The sequence below is a fragment of the Bombus huntii genome, chromosome 18, assembly GCF_024542735.1.
Source record: "Bombus huntii isolate Logan2020A chromosome 18, iyBomHunt1.1, whole genome shotgun sequence".
NCBI classification, from domain to species: Eukaryota; Metazoa; Arthropoda; class Insecta; order Hymenoptera; family Apidae; genus Bombus; species Bombus huntii.
The window spans coordinates 3,003,588-3,025,915 of record NC_066255.1 but is presented as its reverse complement, the minus strand read 5'-3'; the positions used below and the strand labels follow the sequence as shown (position 1 = coordinate 3,025,915).

At 37.0% G+C, this 22,328-nt stretch overlaps 3 long non-coding RNA genes across 4 annotated transcripts in view; 1 reads left to right on the top strand and 2 right to left on the bottom strand.

Annotated features, from left to right (window-relative positions):
- Window positions 1-22,328, top strand: part of LOC126875367 (uncharacterized) — a 146,565-nt gene that overhangs the window by 55,874 nt on the left and 68,363 nt on the right. The window lies entirely within an intron of this gene.
- LOC126875368 (uncharacterized) overlaps window positions 1-22,328 on the bottom strand; it is a 79,905-nt gene that overhangs the window by 26,805 nt on the left and 30,772 nt on the right. For both annotated transcript variants that reach the window (XR_007693379.1, XR_007693380.1), the window contains exon 2: window positions 40-171. This is a non-coding gene — a long non-coding RNA (uncharacterized LOC126875368). The remainder of the gene's footprint in view (window positions 1-39; window positions 172-22,328) is intronic.
- Window positions 15,775-20,824, bottom strand: LOC126875371 (uncharacterized). Its single transcript, XR_007693382.1, has 3 exons — window positions 20,559-20,824; window positions 19,527-20,477; window positions 15,775-19,472 (listed from the first exon to the last, which is right to left on the bottom strand). It is a non-coding gene; the product is annotated as an uncharacterized LOC126875371 (long non-coding RNA).

The following is a 22,328-nucleotide window of genomic DNA, read 5'->3' as shown; positions in this document are numbered from 1 at the left end:
ATAATACGTTCGATGCTAATAAAATACATCCGTATTTACCTGTCTCACCCCTGAAACTGCACATTTTCTTCGCGAGAAATGCCTCTACTTTGAGCAACGATGTTTGTTCTAACGATTCTTCTCCACTGTTTTTTTCAATTACCCAGTGAGATTTCTTGAAACACACGAGAACTAAAAATACACCGGTTGTGTCAGCAGCACGATGTTATTTATTGTTACATAATCGCAATGACGTGGTGTAACGTATATGTAAATGCAACAAATATATTCAAAAAGAATATATAGAATATAAATAACATAATCTCCATTAAAAAACAAAATACTTTTATTCTTAGTACTCTTCGAATATTAGGTCGCTCGAAAAGTTTCCTTCGTTTTATGAGGAAATAATGGACGCACAACATTTTCGTTTTATATTATCTTATCGAACGACGTATGATCCAATTTGCTCTTGTTGAGAATTTTGGATCTTAATAGCCGAAATAATGGTACAGGAACACTAAATTTACACTTAGAATTTATATTAGAATAGTTATATATTTATTTGATAAACGATTTCAAAGATATTCATCGATACACACTTGCACGCGTCATACCTTTTTCGATACCAGACCGTTAACTGAACAGTTTACATTCCTTTGTTTTCGAGACACCACGCACACACATGCTTCCACACACTGATATTCACATACAAGTATCGCTACTACGCAGCTAACCTAGTCTAGCATATAAAATTATACATATCTCAATAGTTCTATCAAAATAGTTACAATGTTCGACAAATTATGTTTCACGTTTCTATAAAGATACATCGTTATAAAAGACGTGTCTGTAAAAGAAAGATGCTTTTCGGACAACGTAATACTTTGCAAACGATTTGTTCTGTTGAGATAAACACCGCGACGTTTCACAGACTTGGTTTCACGTTTGTACGCATTTGCGAAAGGACACTTTTCGGACAAATATATTGACATTGTAAATAAACATATCTGATAATCTGGTTGTTCAACAGTTCAATTATTTTATCATAAATGTAATATTTTACGAAGAATAAATCAAATCTACTTTCATTTTTAATTGTTTATTTTTTAATTTAATCAGTTTCACTGTTAGATATACGAAACGTTTTGAAATTTCATTAGCAGCTTAATGAGACACGACTGTCTCAATTATATTCGGCATATAATAAAATTCGGCATCAATCGGAAAGTGTATACAGACGCTACAAGATATTTGTTACAATTTACCTACATTTGGTAAAGAAGTTAGTATACAAAAATTAGTATATAGACTGTGAACATATAATTAATGTTACAGTCTCACTAAATATCGTAGCTTACTAATATTCGGTTGTCAGAAAAGTTTCTTCCGTTTCATTTTAAGGAAACAGTAGACGCACGATGTTTTTTCTTTTATATTAATTTATTGAATTATGCACGAACGTAATAATAGAAATGGATCATACGTAATTCAATAAAATAATATAAAAGACAAATAGTTGAAAACAGAAACTTCTCAGACAACCTAATATAATGAACAATTCATGACTCAAATACCTTGATCATTTCTACAAAACGAATGCATCCAACGAATACGTACAATTTCAAATTCGTTGCAAATTTTACATATCGCGTTAGTCGAGCCTCGTTACGGTGATTTCAAAATTTCAAATCGTTCCCTATAACTCACGTAATCTAATATCCTTTCGTGAGTTACGATTTGTTCGAGGCAACAGTTTTCCGAATCCTGGACGAATCATCTCGATGTATCTCGCAGCTGTTCCATCGTAACGAAAATCGTATTCGAATGTTGGCGAAGATTCTGGCACGATTTTCGTGCGCCGTTGAAAAATAACGAAAATGCGGCCGGCCGTGCGACACGACGTTGCCGCGACAATTAATTTTCGGCCAGTTAAATCGCGGCCCCGGGGGCAGCCAGGCAGATCGAAAGTGCGTCAAAAATACGTGCTTGTATGGACGTGTATATGCGTCACGTAGCACATCGACCAGCTTTTTCCTTCGTTGTTACTCACCAATACAGGCATCGTTTTACTTGTATCGGTGTTGTGCACGGTCGCGAACGCAATAAGCTCGACAGCTCGTGAGCGACGTATTAATAGAAGCGTACTTCGACGCGGCGCGCGTTGTTGCCGACTGTCAAGCGATATTCTAACGAGCCGCGACCGTTGAAACGCGATGATTTTTCAAAACCGAGAGATCACGTCGAATAGGATACACAGAGATGCAGAGAAATTCTGTAACGAGTGCGAGCCGAACTGGCCGCCAGTCCAGTCGCCATGTTCCGTCGGCCGTCGCAGCGCCATGTTGGCCTACCGCCTTCGACTCACGCTCCATCGAGCAAATACGAGCCGTATTATTTTTCGTTTAATCAAAAATCCTGGCGGAACTGTTGTGCAATTTCTGTGATTTGTAAAGCTGTGCGATGGGAGAATTTTCGCGGAAAAAAGAACGATCTTCTTTGGATAAATATTTGGGGCAAAATCTTTGCCAATATCGAAGAAATGATTTTAAGAAGATGCAAAAGTTGTTGTTTTTTTTTTTTTTTTTTTTGGTGAAATAAGTTTCATCTTTTTGCAGCATATGCTTTTTGTGCTTCGGTTAAACGTAAAAGGTTTGATTTATCTTGATTAGCGACGAATCTTGCTTGTTTTCACCGGTGAATTTGCGGAAAGAATTATTTATGTCGCGGTAGAATGTTTTTTAAAGAATATTTGTCCCCGTGTACATATTTCCCCCTCTTTTCTCTCTCGCGAGAAAAAATACAAAAGCATTTTTTTCTATAAAGTAGGTAATATATTTCTGGTGGAGTTAGTGGAATTATTTCGATTTATGTTTCACACGGTTTATTTTTGATTTGTATCTCTGACTGAATAAATATAGATCTTGAAGCTTAACTACTATTTGTTGTCGCCCTCTATAGATTCGCTACGAATTCAATATGCGATCATAAATAATTCTCTTGCTGTTTTATACACGTCGAGGTGGTTTGTACAGTGGATTAATTTTTCGTGTAAATTTATTCGCTCATTAAGCTGTATCCCTTTCGGCTTTTACACGAGAACCATTTTAACCCAAATTGACGTCATATTGCTGATTATTTCGTAGTTAAAAAATTTTTCATTTCATAATCGAAATATTTTATTTCCTTTTATTCAATTTTCAATTTTTATTCAGAATTATTTTCACTTGCACGATCTTCGAATCGTTGCATAATTTTGTCTTTTGTCGTTGATTCGAGTAATTACGCAACTGCGATAAATTTCAATAACATTATTTAATAATTAATTCTAAAGCAAAAAGACGAAAGTTAGCCGAAAATTACGCTGGTAATTTGTTTTTGCTGCACGCGACGTGGCTTAAATTTATGCGATCAAGTGAAACCCAATGAAATATCTCCGGTGAAAATAAAACGCGAAAGCGATGTACGAGTAATTAAATGTAACATAATTGTTTTTCCATGAAAAAATGTCCGGGCGTATGTCGCGTATTCCGACGGCCGACGCATTCGAACACGTCCGAACGCGACGACTTGTACCCAACGATAATTAGAACAGTCAAATAAAATTTATTAAGCACCTTACAGTAAAAAGAATCATAAAAAATGGAATGTTTGAGTAGATTCTTTGCAGCTTCTTACAATTTCTTCAACTTCAACAACATGTTCTACCAAAAAACTGAATCTTATTGAGAAAATAAAAGCTATCAATAGAAGATAAAGAGAGCAGTCAAATAAAATTTATCAGGCACCTTATAGTAAAAATAATCACTTTTAATTGAATAATTTTCGAGTAGATTCTCTGCAGCTCAACTTCAACAAAATAACAAAATATTCTACCAAAAAACTGAATCTTATTAAGAAAATAAAAGCTATCTATCGAATAGAACAGCCAAAGAAAATTTATCAAGCACCTTATGGTAAAAATGATCATAAAAAATGGAATGTTTGAGTAGATTCTTTGCAGCTTCTTACAATTTCTTCAACTTCTACAAATTGTTCTATCAAAAAATAAATCTTATTTACAAAATAAAAGCTATCTATCGAAGATAAAGAGAACAGTCAAATAAAATTTATCAGGCACCTTATAGTAAAAAGAATCACTTTTAGTCGAATAATTTTCGAGTAGATTCTTTGCAGCTTCTTACAATTTTTTCAACTTCAACAAAATAACAACATGTTCTACCAAAAAACTGAATCTTATTGAGAAAATAAAAGCTATCTATCGAAGATAAAGAAAACAGACAAATAAAATTTATCAGGCACCTTATAGTAAAAAGAATCACTTTTAATTGAATAATTTTCGAGTAGATTCTTTGCAGCTCAACTTCAACAAAATAAAAAAATATTCTACCAAAAAACTGAATCTTATTTACAAAATAAAAGCTATCTATCGAAGATAAAGAGAGCAGTCAAATAAAATTTATCAGGCACCTTATAGTAAAAAGAATCACTTTTAATGGAATAATTTGTGAGTAGATTCTTTGCAGTTTCTTACAATTTTTTCAACTTCAACAAAATAACAAAATATTCTACCAAAAAACTGAATCTTATTGAGAAAATAAAAGCTATCTATCGAAGATAAAGAGAACAGTCAAATAAAATTTATCAAGCACCTTACAGTAAAAATAATCATAAAAAATGGAATGTTTGAGTAGATTCTTTGCAGCTTCTTTTAACTTTTTCAACCTCTACAACAAAATATTCTACCAAAAAAATGAATCTTATTTACAAAATAAAAGCTATCCATGGAAGATAAAGAGAACAGTCAAATAAAATTTATCAATCACCTTACAGTAAAAGGAATCACAAAAAATGGAATGTTTGAGTAGATTCTTTGCAGCTTCTTTTAACTTTTTCAACCTCTACAACAAAATATTCTAACAAAAAAATGAATCTTATTTACAAAATAAAAGCTATCCATGGAAGATAAAGAGAACAGTCAAATAAAATTTATCAATCACCTTACAGTAAAAATAATCATAAAAAATGGAATGTTTGAGTAGATTCTTTGCAGCTTCCTTTAACTTTTTCAACTTCTACAAATTGTTCTATCAAAAAATAAATCTTATTCAGCAAAATAAAAGCTATCCATGGAAGATAAAGAGGACAGTCAAATAAAATTTATCAATCACCTTACAGTAAAAGGAATCACAAAAAATGGAATGTTTGAGTAGATTCTTTGCACCTTCCTATAACTTCTTCAACTTCAACAAAATGTTCTACCAAAAAAATGAATCTTATTCAGCAAAGTAAAAGCTATCCATGGAAGATAAAGAGGACAATACACAGAATTATTTGCAGCACAGAATCAAAGCAAAGGTAGCAGATTTATGAATATCACTTTCCGAATAAACTCGTAATAAACTCGCCGGGTTCTCGTAGTCGTTCGAGAAAGGCAAATTCGACCAGGGAAATTACAGTATAGCGTGACTACTTGTACGCTCTGCTAACGATAAAACAAAGGGCGATTCGATCGAAATTTATCGATATTGCGCGGCGTTGGCCGCGGGTTCCTCGAATCGCTCGCTAATCGACCTACGATTAATTTTATTATTCGTCACGACGCGCAAAGTGGTGCAGCCTATAGTCTGGCAAAAATTATTAATCGAGAACCGGGGCCACCTCGCGATACCGCGTGCTGCCCGTGCGAAAGAAACGAGATGAGGAAGAAGAGGCGGAGGACGTATTTACGAAAGCGGCCCGCGTGTACCACGTGTGCGTCGTAAATCATTTGCCTGACTCCTCTAATTATAAGTATGACTATCGCCGCTATCGCATCGTCGTCGCGCGTACAACGCCCGAAGCGAGACAAGCAACGGTGAACTTCTACACGATAAAACGATCCTGCAGTCTTGAGGTCGCGATACGTTCGAGAACAGACGAAGAAAAAGAAGAAGAAGAAGAAAAAAAAAAGGAGTAGGTGGCGTAAAAAGGGCCGACAGATGAATTCCATGTTGCGTGGAATCGGTTGCTCGTTTACCGAGAACCAACTCCAAACGAGACCGTCTTTTAATTGACTTTTTCCCCACTTCGACAAAGCTCGATGTTGATGAGAGGAGGCAAAGCTTTTACGTTATAGGTCGCGGTTGTATTGGTTGTTGGATGAAACGCAACCAGGTACTCGAGAGTAGACCGAATTCTACGTTCGTTCTACGATTCAGCTTCTTTTCCATACTTTTCACGACGTGGATGTGTCGCTTTGGTAGCGAACACTCGAAGAGAAATTCATTGGACCAGCGAAACTGAGAGACTGGATTTTCCAGGATCGATAGAGGATCGATATGGCAAGAGGATATTGAGATGGAAACGAGCGCGGTTTTCCACGCGAGAAAATGGGAAATCCCCTCTGTGAGGGATCTGTCTATTGCGAGGTACAAGTATCGGCGTCAAAGTTGCCATTCTTAGGCTTCTCGCCTGCTTCTCAACCTGATGAAGCTGCAGCTTCTTTTATTCATAAATTGGATATCGCAGGTCCTATTGGCCGCGCGTCAGGTCCAATGGATCTCGCTTCAACTTGCCTGTTTTATCGTTTTAGCGTTTTTCAACGTCGCGCGATGTTTCTCGGCAAGCGGTAGTTGATAAAGTGAAAAAAGAAGGAATTTCGCTGCGAATGAAATTTCGATCACGTCGACAACTTTGCCCAGCCGACATTTAATAACGAACGATGATGGGATCGCGGTAGAAAGGGTGGCCGATTGGGCGTAAAAGTGACGTCGGCGACGAGATCGGGCGGAAGCAACGTGGCACGTTATCATTTGCGAATTTAAAAATATTTTCGATAACCGATATCGACGGTCACATCGCCAGGCCGCTGTCCGCTGCCGGCAGATATATCGCGCGCGCGAAAATATTACTTGTCGTACATCATGCGGGTACGTACGCGCACCCCGCGGATATCGCGACCCATTATCGATATCGCTGCGATACCTAACGCCTGAATTCTAATCGGGAGACCCTTCGAATCCGGTCCATCAGTGGCGATTTTCACGTCTGTTGTTGGATACCAAGGGACGTTTTCTGTTCGATGAATGGAATGTTTGTATGGAAATAGACAGGCGATTGATTAACGCGAAGATTAATCGAATTTCTTAGCAGAGCAGTCGTTTTAGGTATGATTTTTATGAATTTCTTCATTTCGTTACGTAAGTAGATATAGGTGATTGATTGATATTCGATGCTGAGAAACAAATGAGTTACTGTGGTAAGTTGATTCGTGGGAAGAAGACGAGTAACGTGTTGATAAATATTCGGATGAATGTAAGGGACAGTGTTTGGGATATTATTATATTGCAAACCTTGTCAAATTGTGGGTTTGATCATTGAACTTTATTTAAATTGTGCTGTTTAATTGTTGAGATTTGAGAAGAGTAAGGAAAATGACGTTTGTCGTGTTGATGTCTTCAACAGTTAAATTACAATATTTAACTACATGCAAAATCATTATATCTTGCTGTACTTGTCAACTTGTGGGTTTGATCATTGAACTTTATTTAAATTGCACTGTCCAATTGCTGAGATTTAAGATAAATAAGAAAAATGATATTAATTGTATTGATGTCTTCAACAGTTAAATTAAGGAATTTAACCAAATGCAAAATTCATGATTTTGCTGTATTTTCAACTTATGGGTTTGAACAGTGCAGCCTCTGAACAGTTCAATTAAAGATTGTTAGAACTTCGTTTAAATTGTGCTATTTAATTGCTGAGATTTGAGAGGAATAAGGAAAATGACGATTGTCGTGTTGATGTCTTCAACAGTTAAATTAAGGGATTTAGCTAAAGGCAAAATCATTATATCTTGCTGTACTTGTCAACTTGTGGGTTTGATCATTGAACTTTATTTAAATTGCACTGTCCAATTGCTGAGATTTAAGATAAATAAGAAAAATGACATTAATTGTATTGATGTCTTCAACAGTTAAATTAAGGAATTTAACCAAATGCAAAATTCATGATTTTGCTGTATTTTCAACTTATGGGTTTGAACAGTGCAGCCTCTGAACAGTTCAATTAAAGATTGTTAGAACTTCGTTTAAATTGTGCTATTTAATTGCTGAGATTTGAGAGGAATAAGGAAAATGACGATTGTCGTGTTGATGTCTTCAACAGTTAAATTAAGGGATTTAGCTAAAGGCAAGAATCATTATCTTGCTGTACTTGTCAACTTGTGAGTTTGATCAGTTCACCCTCTGAACAGTTCAATTAAAGATTGTTAGAACTTCGTTTAAATTGTGCTATTTAATTGCTGAGATTTGAGAGAATAAGGAAAATGGCGTTTGTCGTGTTGATGTCTTCAACAGTTAAATTACAATATTTAACTACATGCAAAATCATTATATCTTGCTGTACTTGTCAACTTGTGGGTTTGAACATTGAACTTTATTTAAATTGTGCTGTTTAATTGCTGAGATTGGAGAAGAGTAAGGAAAATGACGTTTGTCGTGTTGATGTCTTCAACAGTTAAATTACAATATTTAACTAAATGCAAGAATCATTTTATCTTGCTGTACTTGTCAACTTGTGGGTTTGATCATTGGACTTTATTTAAATTGGACTGTCCAATTGCTGAGATTTAAGATAAATAAGAAAAATGACATTAATTGTATTGATGTCTTCAACAGTTAAATTGAAAAATTTAACTAAATGCAAAATTAATTATTTTGCTGTACTTTTCAACTTGTGGGTTTGATCAGTGCAACCTCTGAACAGTTCAATTAAAGATTGTTAGAATTTCGTTTAAATTGTACTATTAAATTGTTGAGATTTAAGATAAATAAGAAAAATGACATTAATTGTATTGATGTCTTCAACAGTTAAATTAAGGAATTTAACCAAATGCAAAATTCATGATTTTGCTGTACTTTTCAACTTGTGAGTTTGAACAGTGCAGCCTCTGAACAGTTCAATTAAAGATTGTTAGAACTTTAATCTACTTGCTGAGATTTAAGATAAATAAGAAAGTTGACATTAATGGTGTTGATGTCATTAACAGTTACATTTAAAAATTCAAATAAATTCAAAAACGAATTTGAAAAAATTACAGTTATTATACCTAGTTTGATGATCATTTAAAATATGTAACGACATTTATTTAAAAGACAGTGTTTGCAGTTTCATTAGTACATTCATTAGTACATTAGTTGAAATGTACAGCAAAATGTACTTTTCAACTTGTGGGTTTGATCATTGCTGCCTCTGAACAGCTTAATTGAAAATTGATAGAACTTTATTCAAATTATACTGTCTAATTGCTGAGATTTAAAGTAAATTAGAAAAATGACGTTAATCGTGTTGATGTGTGCAACAAATAAATTAAAAAATTTAGCTAAATGCAAAAATCATTTTCTTACTGTACTTTTCAACTTGTGGGTTTGATCAGTGCAACCTCTGAACAGTTCAATTAAGGATTGTTAGAAATTTATTTAAATTGTACTATTTAATTGCTGAGATTTGGGATACATAAGAAAAACGGCATTAATTGTATTGATATCTTCAACAGTTAAATTAAAAAATTTAGCTAAATGCAAAATTAATTATTTTGCTGTACATTTGAACTTGTGGGTTTGATCAGTGCCCCTCTGAACAGTTTGATTAAAAATCGCTAGAACTTTAATCCACCTGCTGAGATTTAAGATAAATAAGAAAAATGTCGTTAATCGCATTGATATCCTTAACAGTTACGTTTCAAAATTTAACTAAATGCAAAACCGAATTTAAGAAAAATTACAATTATCACGCCCAGCTCGATGATTGTTCAAAATATAATATACCTTCGAGTAATTCGTAGTACAAATATTTGAAATTCAAAACTTGCAAACTTCCGTCTACAGGATTTATGAAGTGCATCAAATCTGAACGCGCAGTAACGGTGAATTAATTTCAATCGTTGCCGAAGCGAAACAAACGTTTTTCCTCCACCATTTTGACCGCAACGTGCCACCAACTGAACCGATCGATACTTGTAAATAGAACGCGCCGCGAAAGGCCAAACGGACAATCCAGCGACGCGTTAAAATTAATCCAAGATACAACGCCGATCGAATGGCAAATCGGTTGCTTATCTTACTATCTCATTCGTTTACCTCGATATTTCCACGTGGTGCGTAGTCAACGATCGCCGATGGAAAGCAACCAACTAACTACGTTACTGCGTAACAGCCATTAATCACGTTGGACACTAGAAAGCGCACTGTACTATGATTTTTGCCACGATCGATTCGACTGATCGAGCATAAACCACGCGATACTCGAAGATCGAGAGAGGAAAAAACATAGGTAAAGATGATAACTGAGATAAAGAAGGATCGCGATGAGAAATCAGACATCCGGTCGTGGAGGAATTTTGCGTAGAACTGAACCAGGTAACGGATTTTCTCGTCCAGTCGAAATGAAACCCTTTAGTCGCCGCGACCTTGAATCTCATAATTTGCTTATTCAAAAGGAATATTGCGGGGTGCGGCGGCCAAGCCTTTGGGTTGTCCAGGCAGTAAATCAAAGTGCGAACAGATCAGTTCGTTCTGGTCGTTCTGCTCTTTCCAACGGGTGACGGGGGCCGCGGGAAAGGATGAGAACCGATGCTTCGACAGGTGAAGCGAGAATCTAATTTAAACGATGGTGGCGAAGGTGGTTCGTTGCTATCGTTTGTACAGGATATTGCGCGCTGACCTTTCGCCAAGGAATTTCGTTCGTGTCACGAAACCAATCTGGAATATTTTAATTGAAACGTGCTTGGAAAATTACGTAGAGTAGGTAGATTGTTTGTGCGTTTATGGGACGTTTAAGGGATGCTAGTTACGTAGAATGTACACATCGTGGAAAGATGTAAGTGAACAGGTCTTGTAATAATGAATAATAAAAATAGTTGAAAGATTAAAAGAAACATAGTCTACTAACAAAAAGAAGAAATGGCTATTTTTTAGAAGGTGGAAGAAATCTTCAATTTTTTAATCTTCTTCAGAAAATTACTAATTTGTATGAACATTCACAAATAAGTAAATAAATAATACAGTTGAACAATTAAAAGAAACATAGTCTGGTAATAAAAAGAAGAAATGGCTATTTTTTAGAAGATGGAAGAAATCTTCAAGTCTTTAATCTTCTTCAGAAGAATACTAATTTGTATGAACATTCACAAATAAGTAAATGATAGATACAGTTGAAAGATTAAAAGAAAAATAGTCTGGTAATAAAAAGAAGAAATGGCTATTTTTTAGAAGGTGGAAGAAATCTTCAATTTTTTAATCCACTTCAGAAGAATAATAATTTGTATGAACATTCACAAATAAATAAATAATAGATACAGTTGAAAGATTAAAAGAAAAATAGTCTGGTAATAAAAAGAAGAAATGGCTATTTTTTAGAAGGTGGAAGAAATGTTCAATTCTTTAATCTTCTTCAGAAAATTACTAATTTGTATGAACATTCACAAATAAATAAATAATAAATACAGTTGAAGAATTAAAAGAAACATAGTCTGGTAATAAAAAGAAGAAATAGCTATTTTTTAGAAGGTGGAAGAAATCTTCGCTTCTTTAATCGAGTTCAGAAGAATACTAATTTGTATGAACATTCACAAATAAGTAAATAAATAATACAGTTGAACAATTAAAAGAAACATAGTCTGGTAATAAAAAGAAGAAATGGCTATTTTTTAGAAGGTGGAAGAAATCTTCAATTCTTCAATCTTCTTCAGAAAATTACTAATTTATATGAACATTCACAAATAAATAAATAATAAATACAGTTGAAGAATTAAAAGAAAAATAGTCCGGTAATAGAAAGAAGAAATAGCTATTTTTTAGAAGATGGAAGAAATCTTCAATTCTTTAATCTTCTTCAGAAAATTACTAATTTGTATGAACATTCACAAATAAATAAATAAATAATACAGTTGAACAATTAAAAGAAAAATAGTCTACTAATAAAAAGAAGAAATGGCAATTTTTTAGAAGATGGAAGAAATCTTCAATTCTTTAATGGACTTCAGAAGAATATAAGGTCGTCCGAAAAGTTTCTTTCGTTTTATAACGAAACGCTCGCTATGATATTTATCGGATGGAACAACGACAAACAATATACGTAGTATTTATCGTACAAATAAATAGCATAAACATCTACGTTTTAACCGTAAGAGAAACTTTCGAATTTTTAATGTTTATCAATGCCGTTGCGCGTCCATCGGCCAATGGACTTTGGCTTTTACCTTTTTCTTCTCAACTTCTCAGTCGCCGAGTGCAACATTCTTGCTGACATTTGTAGATACGATCATATTTCTTAATTCTTAAGCCCTGCGAACGATTGTTTGCCAAGTCTGTTCAGCTGGCGTCTGCGAGAATTTTCGCAATTTATTCCATATTAATCTTCCGTTTTCGAGATGATACCGCGGCTTTTATTATGTATAATGCAAACTCGTTTGTACCTTTCCCGCTCTATTATCATTGCAACTTGCAGTTTACTTTTGTTCATACTTCACATTCAACCACGGTGTATCGGATGGAAACGTAGCGGTGTCGCTGGTTGCTCGTATTATTATCAGAACAGTGGCGTGTTATCAGCGGAGCAGCGGCGATTACTTTCTAATGTCAGTATTTCGTAACACGTAACATAAGCTTTGGAGGCGGCCAGCCTCTTTCAGAACCTAACCATCGTGTTTTAGCTGCGTCGGGTCAAAGTTCAGGCGAATCGACTGCCTCTCGAGGAAGCTTGGCATTCCACTCCTTCTGCGAATTTCCGTTGCAGACGCTTCCACGGTTTACAAAATTGCAACGAGCAAGAATATAAATATTAGAATATTTGGACGATTGTCAGCTGCGAAATTATTAGGGTTGTCTGAAGATACAAGAAGTCCTTGTCTTCGACGGAGCCAGCGCAATATCGCCGTTCGGAAAAATGATTCCGAGAGAAGCATCAGACTCGCGTGCAAACTACGTTGCGCGAATAAAAGACGTGGAATGGAGCGAACAAAGGCGCGAAGGAATTTGAAGAAAACAACGACTTACTGTCCAAATCGTGCCCACCGACCTCAGCTATGCGTAGAATGCTTGAAAGTTTCACGTTCTAAATAATTTTGTCAATAAACCATTTTCGTGTTACTTTTATAACAATTCCACAGTTTCATTATTGTGGAACATCTTTTCAAATGCCTACGACGATCCTCCGCAAGTAGCGAAATAAGCGACAGCCGGATGTGGGTTACGCGGCGCGACCGGAAACTTTGCTGACACCCGAATACGGGTGCCGTGGCAGTCAACGTGTTAATATGAAATCGACCAGAATTTTTACATTTGGTTTATTACGGGGAGCATTTCTCAGCCGAGGTATCTCGTACATCGTACGGTTTCAATAACGTTCAGCTCGTTAGATGTACGAACGGAGAATCGCGTGGATAAATTGTAGAGTAGAAGATATATTTCAATACAGAAGCGTCGGTACAAGCAGGAACATAATTTGAGCTGAAAAGCCCATAACTGAAACTCCAAAGCCATCGTCGCCTGTCTGCCGTCTATGGTCTGCCTTCGTGCCAGTCTCTCGTCTATACGCTGTGGATGGCTGCAGTGCTCGAGAAACCTAAAAAGACCAGATGTAGAGTTTTCTTACAAGTGGCGACCACTTCAACAAACAACTATTAATTTAGTCATGCAAAAGTTATCAAGATCCGAGATATTATTAATATTGTTAATATTGGCTTGGCACAGGTCTCATAAACTTGCATAGGATAATCACTTAGTATCATAGTACCACGCCAGAATAATTTACTTGTAATTCTCAATGAGAATTGACTGTAAATTATTTGCAAATAAAAAAAGAAAAAGAAAAGAATTTACACTTCCTCTGCCCATTGTGAACGGTGTGGCCAACAGTTGTCACGTATCCAAAACATCGTCCATTGAAAATTTCACGCGAAAAGCATGTGACACGTCGCAGGAGGCTGCAAGCCGATGTTTCTCGTTTCCTCTGTCAAGAGTATCGCTTTACCTCTTGCTGGAAGATGAATTTCCATAACCGAGCGCGACCTTGCGTCTCTCAGCGTGCACATGGCGAAGCGCAGGCAAGGCTTTAACACGTCAGTCTGACCTCGCAATAAATCAAGGGAAATGGGTGAAGTTTGATGAACGTTGGGCCGGCAACGATACAGGTGACCTCGTTACGCTGGCCACCGATTTAAAGTAGGTGTCCAGGTATATTCCCTTTGGTTTTGCATAACTTCTGACAACCCCTTGTAACCAGCAAACCCTTCTCAAGCTTCTGTCTGTCGAAATGGGAGCAGTTTTCCTTGTTCTGCGAGCCTTCGACCAGCGAAGAAGTGAAAAGAAAAGGAGCAGAAGCGTAAACAGTCGCTGTATCGCCCACTGCTGGCACCCTGCGGTCATCGTAAAACCTGATCGCGCGATTCGCTCTGCTTCAGTTACGTTGAATGCCGGACACCCTCGGAAGTCTTTGCGGATTCACCGGGAACAAGGTCCGAAAGAAGGTTTGCGGATGTGGAGCAACTTCACGTGAAATTCTCCGGCTTTTCGCCCCGTTGCATCGTCACGAGCCCCTCGTCCTTTTCCACCACGATTCACCGACAGTCCACCATTGCCTAACCGCGATGGATCAAATCTTGCGTTTACTTTATCCTCTTCGGATCGTTGACGCGAAAGCGTCATATGCACTTGGACATAGCGAGAATTTATTTATTTATTTATTTATTTATTTATTTATTTATTTATTACGGGGTAGCTGATGATCTAGTTGTAAGTGAAATTTCATCGTGGAAGTTCTTATCTTTACTGGAACGAGTTTTAAATACTGGTGGTACGAGCGGAAAGGGGGTGATTCTAGGCGAAAAAAGAAGTCGAAAATATAGAATAACAATTTTTCGTTCGAGGTTTTGTTTTCGAGAAAATCGACTTTGAATCGTCGGTCGGTACGCCTGCACTTTACCGCGTCTCGTTAGAACGGATCCCACTGTAGATCGTTGTCTGGATAGAAAAATTAAAACAAAATTCTTATTCTATATTTTCGACTTCTTTTTTCGCCTAGAATCCCCCCCCCCCTTCCGCTTGTATCACCAGTTGCCAACCACCCTGTATTTCGTACAAGTTTCGACATTTGTTATTCGTGTTATAGTACCACGCCAGAATAATTTATTTGTATTAATTTAATTGATTAATTATTTTGATTTAATTTATTTAATGAGAATCGATTGCAAAATTCTTCCAAATAAAAAACAAAAAAATAGTTTCAAGTAAATTTTCTTCAGTTTTTTTCTTTTAATCTAAAAGAATCGCAGAGTTAGAGGAGTTTGGAAAACTGTGATGTAGATAACGAAAAGAAGATCGAGGAGGCAGACGTTCGTCCGTTTCGCGTAAATAATTAGCTGTTCGTTCGTTTCGAAGTGCGTTCGTACGAAACCGAAGCGAATATTTTGCCAAGATAACGAGCGATATAATAAGCGCGAAATTATAGCGTCGAGGCGCGTAATTATTATAACAACTTCCTCGCAATTTTCCGCGATACCCGCGCGATCTCACGTCCCGAAACGAGTTCTCAACGCATTTTTCATTCGATCCATCCTGCGTTTAAAAAATTCCTTCTATAGATTCTTACCCTTACGTTTGTTGCTTACGAAACGCCGATAACTCCGAAGCCAAGAGAATGGCAGATCGAAAGAATAGAAGAAAGAGGAACTGTTCCGAGATGTCAAAAAAGTTGAAAGTTTAGCTGTTAGCTTCGCCAATATTATTTTCTAACGTTTCGAACCTGCAACTGTTGGGTTGGCAACTAAGTGACTGCGGCTTTTGTCATTGGACGGCATTGGCGAAATCCGCAGTCACTTAGTTTCCATAGATTGTGACCGATGATATTGGTGACATCTAGAAATTGCTCATCTCATGACTTTTCTAGCTACTCGAACGGGAGTTAGCTGTACCATGTCGCAGCACAATATGAAACGCAAGCTATGGATGATAATGTGCGATTATAGCAATTGGGTTGATCCATAGACTGAAGTGTCTAGAAGAACTATGACGCAGACACGCTTTTCTTAAATCTGTCTTAGAATCTTACTATTAAATAATAAGAATAATAATAACATAAATATGTTACCTTACGATGGATGAACTTATGGATCATCCTGTAGAGGTTTCTTGGTCACCGTAGGGGATGGTTGGTTTGTTGTGTTTAAATAACCGCTGTTGAAAACCGTCAAGTATATTTAAAACGATAAATAAATTGATACAGACAATAATCACTCGTACCAACGGATTCGCTGAACACAGTGTGTAAATCGTTAATGAGATCGCTGATAACTGATAGATACCGAGCCCCTTACGATCGCGTTTATTTATTTATCATTTTAAATATACTTGACGGGCTCCAACAGCGAGTTATCTCGTTACTTAAACACGACAAACCAACAAACCTCTACATTGGTGACCACAACACGGCCTCTGCAATTCTATTAGTTGGAAACTAAGTGATTGCGAATTTTGTCATTAGCACTTAATGACACTTAGTTGCCAAGCACTTAGTTGCCAAGTCAACGGATCGAATCCTCTGCCCGTTCACTGCAAACGAAGCTACGTATAGCAATTAAAAAATTATATCTGACTCGCCCGTTTTGCCCAATTTATGCGCATCGTGGCCCATACTGTCGTGTTTCGTTTCCGAAAGAAAAATTCTGCCAGACAGGGTTGAAATGAGAAACATAGATGGCTGGAAAACGTAGCTACAGAATAGACAGCTGCGTAATGGGAGGAGAAAGGTTCTCAGGCGAGTGGTTGGGAGAAGGAGGAAACGTCCAATTGACGGCGGTCGAGCGTCGAAACGTGTGCGGAAAAAGAGGATCGTTCAGCTTGTGATCGGTCGGCGGGCGCGAGGCTAGCGAAAAAATTGCGTGCCAGGTTGCTGGAAAAATTACGTATTCTCGGTAGACAGATGATTTTCGCGCCGTTACCAGCGACGCCTCCGGCTTAATTCGCCAAGACACGCGAAAGCGCGCGCTAGACGATGCATAATTCCCGCCGCTCGCTGAATATGTACATTTTTATCAAGCACAGCCGATTCGGCTTGAAAACTTCGGCGACGTGCTGACGGCGCGGCAGGGGAAACCAACGAGGAGCCAGAATTAACGACGCCATGTTGGTTCGCTGGAATCAGCGTGATAATTCCTCTCATTGCCCACACATATTCACTTAATTCGCCATCACTTTCTCATTCTGGATATTTTACAAATCTCCGGACGAAATATCTCGTTCTTTGCATTTCCTCTTTCTGCTTCGTTTATTAACTTCTCGCGCGTAGGAGGGAAAGAAATGGAGGGCTTGGAACCATAGCAAGGTCGTTCAATCCATCGCTATTTTTCAGAAAATAGCGTTGTCTGTTTAGGTATGACGAATTAATCGAATGGAAAAGAGAGAAGAGTGTAATATGCAGAGTATGAAACTGCATAAAGTACAGTTAACGTAAATGTAGCTCATAGTTGTTCGGTTTAAGCAGATGCATGTATCGCAAAAAGGAAGATATTCTGTTAAATGAAAAGAAAGGAATGAACGAATTAATCGCAGCTGTTCAAGTTGTGAAGATCGTATGAAGTTAGAACCGAGGTGTGAAATCTTGACAGATAAAACTGTGGTTTTCAGTCTCTTTAAGCGTGAACCGCTGAAAACCTGAACAGTTTCATAAATTCAGAAGTAAAGAAAAATGATAATGTCATAAGGATTTGTCTTATTTCCGCTATCTGCTAACGTTAACGTGTTGTTCTTTTAAAAACTTGCTCCACTAATCGGTAATCGTTTACGGTTTAACTCGATGACAGGTAACGATCTAGTTTTTGAATTATGATGGTGCTAGAACCGGTGGTGCAACACGTCAAAATTCATCTGGCAGACGCGAATCGTAATGGCTGATAAGGTGAATAAAACAATTTGTATGAGTTAGCACGGTGATGAATGAAGGTAAATGGTTCGAGACAGAAGGTGGGAGGTTTGGCTGCGGACGCAACGCCGCGCCTCTAATAATGATAAATGAATAAGTAGCCAAATCGGCCTCTACAAAGGGCTCATTGATTCGATTTGATTGATGATTCCACAGTCTTTGTATTTCGGTTGCCGATGGAAACCACAAGCGTAGTACGCCTCCCTTGTTGTGAAACACAACACGTTATTGTGACGGCAGCGTCCATTATCGAGTTGACGCCCGATTTTCTGGAACGCCCGTAACGAAGCTATCGGTAATTTATGGAAAAAATGACACGAGACTGTGAAATTTCTGGATAATTCGTTTTTAGGTAAAGCCAAATATTTTGAGTTCTATTTGTGCGGTATATAATTTGTAACGCCTCAAGTACTTACAATGACAGAATGATTTTGAGCTCTTGAAAAATTGTAAGAATATAATATGTATCATTACAATGTGGAAAATCTTCTTAGGTTTCGTTGGTGTTGAAGTAACTGCTTCAAGAAAAGCTGTACGTCTTTATTTATGTGCATCTGTGACCTGAAAATTTAGTGAAACAAAAATATTGCAAATAAGGAGAGGTTATAATATCATTGTGACCTTGAACATCAATTATGTTTTGGGTTACAAGGTATGGAAACAAAAGAGCTATAAATAGATTTCTATTTGTGTACCTTGTAACCTTTAGCTACAGGTACAAGGTTAACTTCTTTGGTAATGTCCTTTTGCAGTAAATATATGGGCTTGCTCCCTATTTTTCCATTGTATTGTAATACTAAGAGAGTGGGGATCTGGATCAGCATAAACTTATACAATTTACTTGTACTTATACCTTTACTTATTTCAATTTATTTTTCTATTACAAATTCACCTACTTGTTCTTCTATCAGTCAATCTTATGAAAAATCCTAAGAGTAGGACCAACCTATCAAAATGGACAATAACAAACCAACACATCATTATTTAAATTAATATTTTATAGTGTAAATAGCATGTCTTAAAATAAATGAAAAAGCTAAACATTCTAAGTGTACCCTGTGGGTATAATCAAATAGAAAACATAAACACAGATTGTTCAAAGCTTTATGAAATATCTAACTTATCAAAATGGATAATAACAAACCCACATGTCATTATTTAAATTAATATTCTAAAGTGTAAATAGCATGTCTTAAAATAAATGAAAAAGCTAAACATTCTAAGTGTACCCTGTGGGTATAATCAAATAGAAAACATAAACACAGATTGTTCAAAGCTTTATGGAATATCTAACTTATCAAAATGGATAATAACAAATCCACATATCATTATTTAAATTAATATTCTAAATAGCATGTCTTATAATAAATGAAAAAGCCAAACATTTTAAGTGCACTCTGTGGGTATAGTCAAATAGAAAATGTTACTTAAACACAGATTGTTCAAAGCTTCATGAAAAATCTGAACTTTTTCTGTAATGTCCTTTTGCTATAAATATATGAACATGCTCCCTGTTATTCCATTGTATTGTAACACTAAAAGAGTGAGGGTCTGAATCAGCATAAGCTTATACATTATACTTTACTTACTTCAATATATTTTTCTATTACAAATTTATCTACTTATTCTTCTATAATCATCCTCAACAGTTAGCATACTGATAAGATACGAGTATTGCTAATTACATTGATAAAATGTGAAACCATTCTGAAAACCTATAATAAAATAAAAAAGTTAGTACACAGCTGGAATAGCAGTCTTGAACATATAATTAGTGTTGAAGATGAGAACCACTAAAAACATTGCAGCTTATTAATGCGATAAATAATTGAACGTTCAAATAATTATTGCCAGTAATATCCATAAAAAGTTTCCTACAGGTGTCCATTATATATAAAATGACAGTACTTACATCGACAAATAATATCTACTGTATGGAGAAAAAGGTTATTTCTGTGTCAGAAAACTAATTGAAACGTCATCAAGTAACCACCATATAAGTTCAAAGTATTAGCATTCGCGCGTGTAAACCAGAAAATGAACAGTTCATCCTGAATTCATTAATTCATTCACCGATATATTCGTCAGACGGGACCATAGTCTGAATGAGTTTGCTTATCTGACTCTGTAAAGGGAAACGTGTCATGGCGTCGATGATTCGTCTCGGGTCTGAACGATTACCTTCGTGCGTGCAATTATTAACATGGATCGGGACGTGTAATCGGCTCTTATCGAATTTCCTAATCTGCACCGTTTAAAAACCGGTGGTCAGACGCGACTCGTTAGATTCGTGGCCGTTATTTTCACACCGATAACGCGGCTCGTTCAACATCTTGATACGCTTCAGCTGTCGCGTGCCAACGTAACCAAGCATTCTGGGTAATTCATCTGCAAGAGAAATGATCCGAGATGCCGTTAAAAGCTGCGTCCACCCTAATTAATTTGCCCGGCGAATAAATTTCCACGTTCGACGAATCGGTAATTAGCGTCAATATCGCGATGAGTAACGCGAACGTCGGCTTCCGTTGATTTTTCTCCCACTGTAAACAAGACGAAACATAAATTAGCGGATCTCTAGCGTTTTGTTAGAAATTAATGCAGCTCACTGACTATAACCTAACCAGAGACGCGACTGCAAATGTTCTCATCGAACTAAATACGCGTGCTGTTGTTGCGCGATATTTTTGCCCGATCTTGTTTGGTCGACGGATTATTTTCGTTTGTTGAAACACGTGACAGAGCCATGCGCGGATTCGACTCCGCTTCGATATATCGTTTTTATCGAATAAACGCTTGCGTTCGTCGCGCGTGTTCAAAAACACACGAGTTTCGCACGAGTGCGCATCGAGCCTCGCTATAGGCTTCGATGCCTAGATAACGAATGTACTCCATAAATACATTTTTGCCCCGTGACCGATGCTATTAATAGGTTATGGTCGACGCTCGATTATTCTGTGGCTCGGATGGAATTAGGATTATGAATCATCCACATTTTATTCTATTTTCTGTTTGTTTAAGCCAAATGTCCTCAAATACGATCGCTTACTCCGCGTCATTTGATCTTCGGCCTTTAATAACACGAACGTAGAATAATTACCACGATACAAATGATCAAAGAAATTTAACTAATACCAATAACGAAAATCCTTATTGGTGAATTTTCTACGCTGCAAATTAGATTGAGGTTAGCTTGAGGTTAGGTCTTCTTCTCTCTCATTTTTACGAGTTACTATTGACACACGATTCACCTCCAAGAAATGATGACACGATGACGCAGGAAATTGTGTCAGGGATGCTGATAGATAAGAAACACGAATGCGACGGAAAAAATGGACACGCCGAAGAATCGTTGAGCGCCGGCTTGCAACGACGGACCGGGCAGAAGATCAGAGGGTTTTCGTGGCAGAGTGATTGGTGGCAGCTGTTAGTTTAATCATCGCGCATTAGCCGAACTACCCCTTAGCCGGAGGCCTCGCCCACTTTCACCCTCGGATTCCGCGTTGTTCGTATCGTTCGGTCGCCTCTGTCAGCTTTGTTCCGTCCTCATTTGTTTTATTCAGAGTTCGCGATACACGTCGCCGTTTGTCACTGGCCACTCTTTTCGCGTTTCCAGTCACTCGCCTCAACCAAACGCACGCGTCCTACCCGTTGACCGTCATTTTTGTATTTCCCAGTCTGCTCGGCTCCAAACGTTTCCCATTTTCCAGCAAATTTCTCAAGTAGAAATTTATAGTCTCTTTTTCTTCTTTACGATGCAGATTCAGGCAACGGTTGGTTTTTGTAATATTACTATAATAATGGAAGGAGCTTTCTCTTGATATTTGGATTATTGTTATCATATTTTTGTAACGATTCAACGAAGAGCTGATCGAGAAATCGTGTTATACGATAACTAGAGTGTGGATGTTTATGCAAATTTGTATTTTTATAAACATAAACATAATGAAGAAATACAGTGTTATGTAAATAAAGGTTCGTTTTGGCTATTAAACATTGTAGCTTGTATTTTGAATATTTGATATACAGGGTGGTACAAGCGAAAAGGGGGTGATTCTAGGCGAAAAAAGAACTCGAAAATATAGAAAAAAATTTTTTTTTTAATTTTTCCATCGAGACAACGATCCATAGTGAGATCCGTTCTAACGAGACGCGATAAAGTGCAGGCGTACCGACCGATAATTCAAAGTCGATTTTTTCGAAAACGAAGCCTCGAACGAAAAATTTTTATTCTATGTTTTCGATTTCTTTTTTCGCGTAGAATCACCCCCTTTCCGCTTGTACCACCAGTTACCAACCACCCTGTATTTGCACGTTGGTTGCATTCTGCGTGTTTTTGCATCTGTATAAAAATTCCCACAAACATAGAAAAGTAAAAAAAATTAATAAACCTT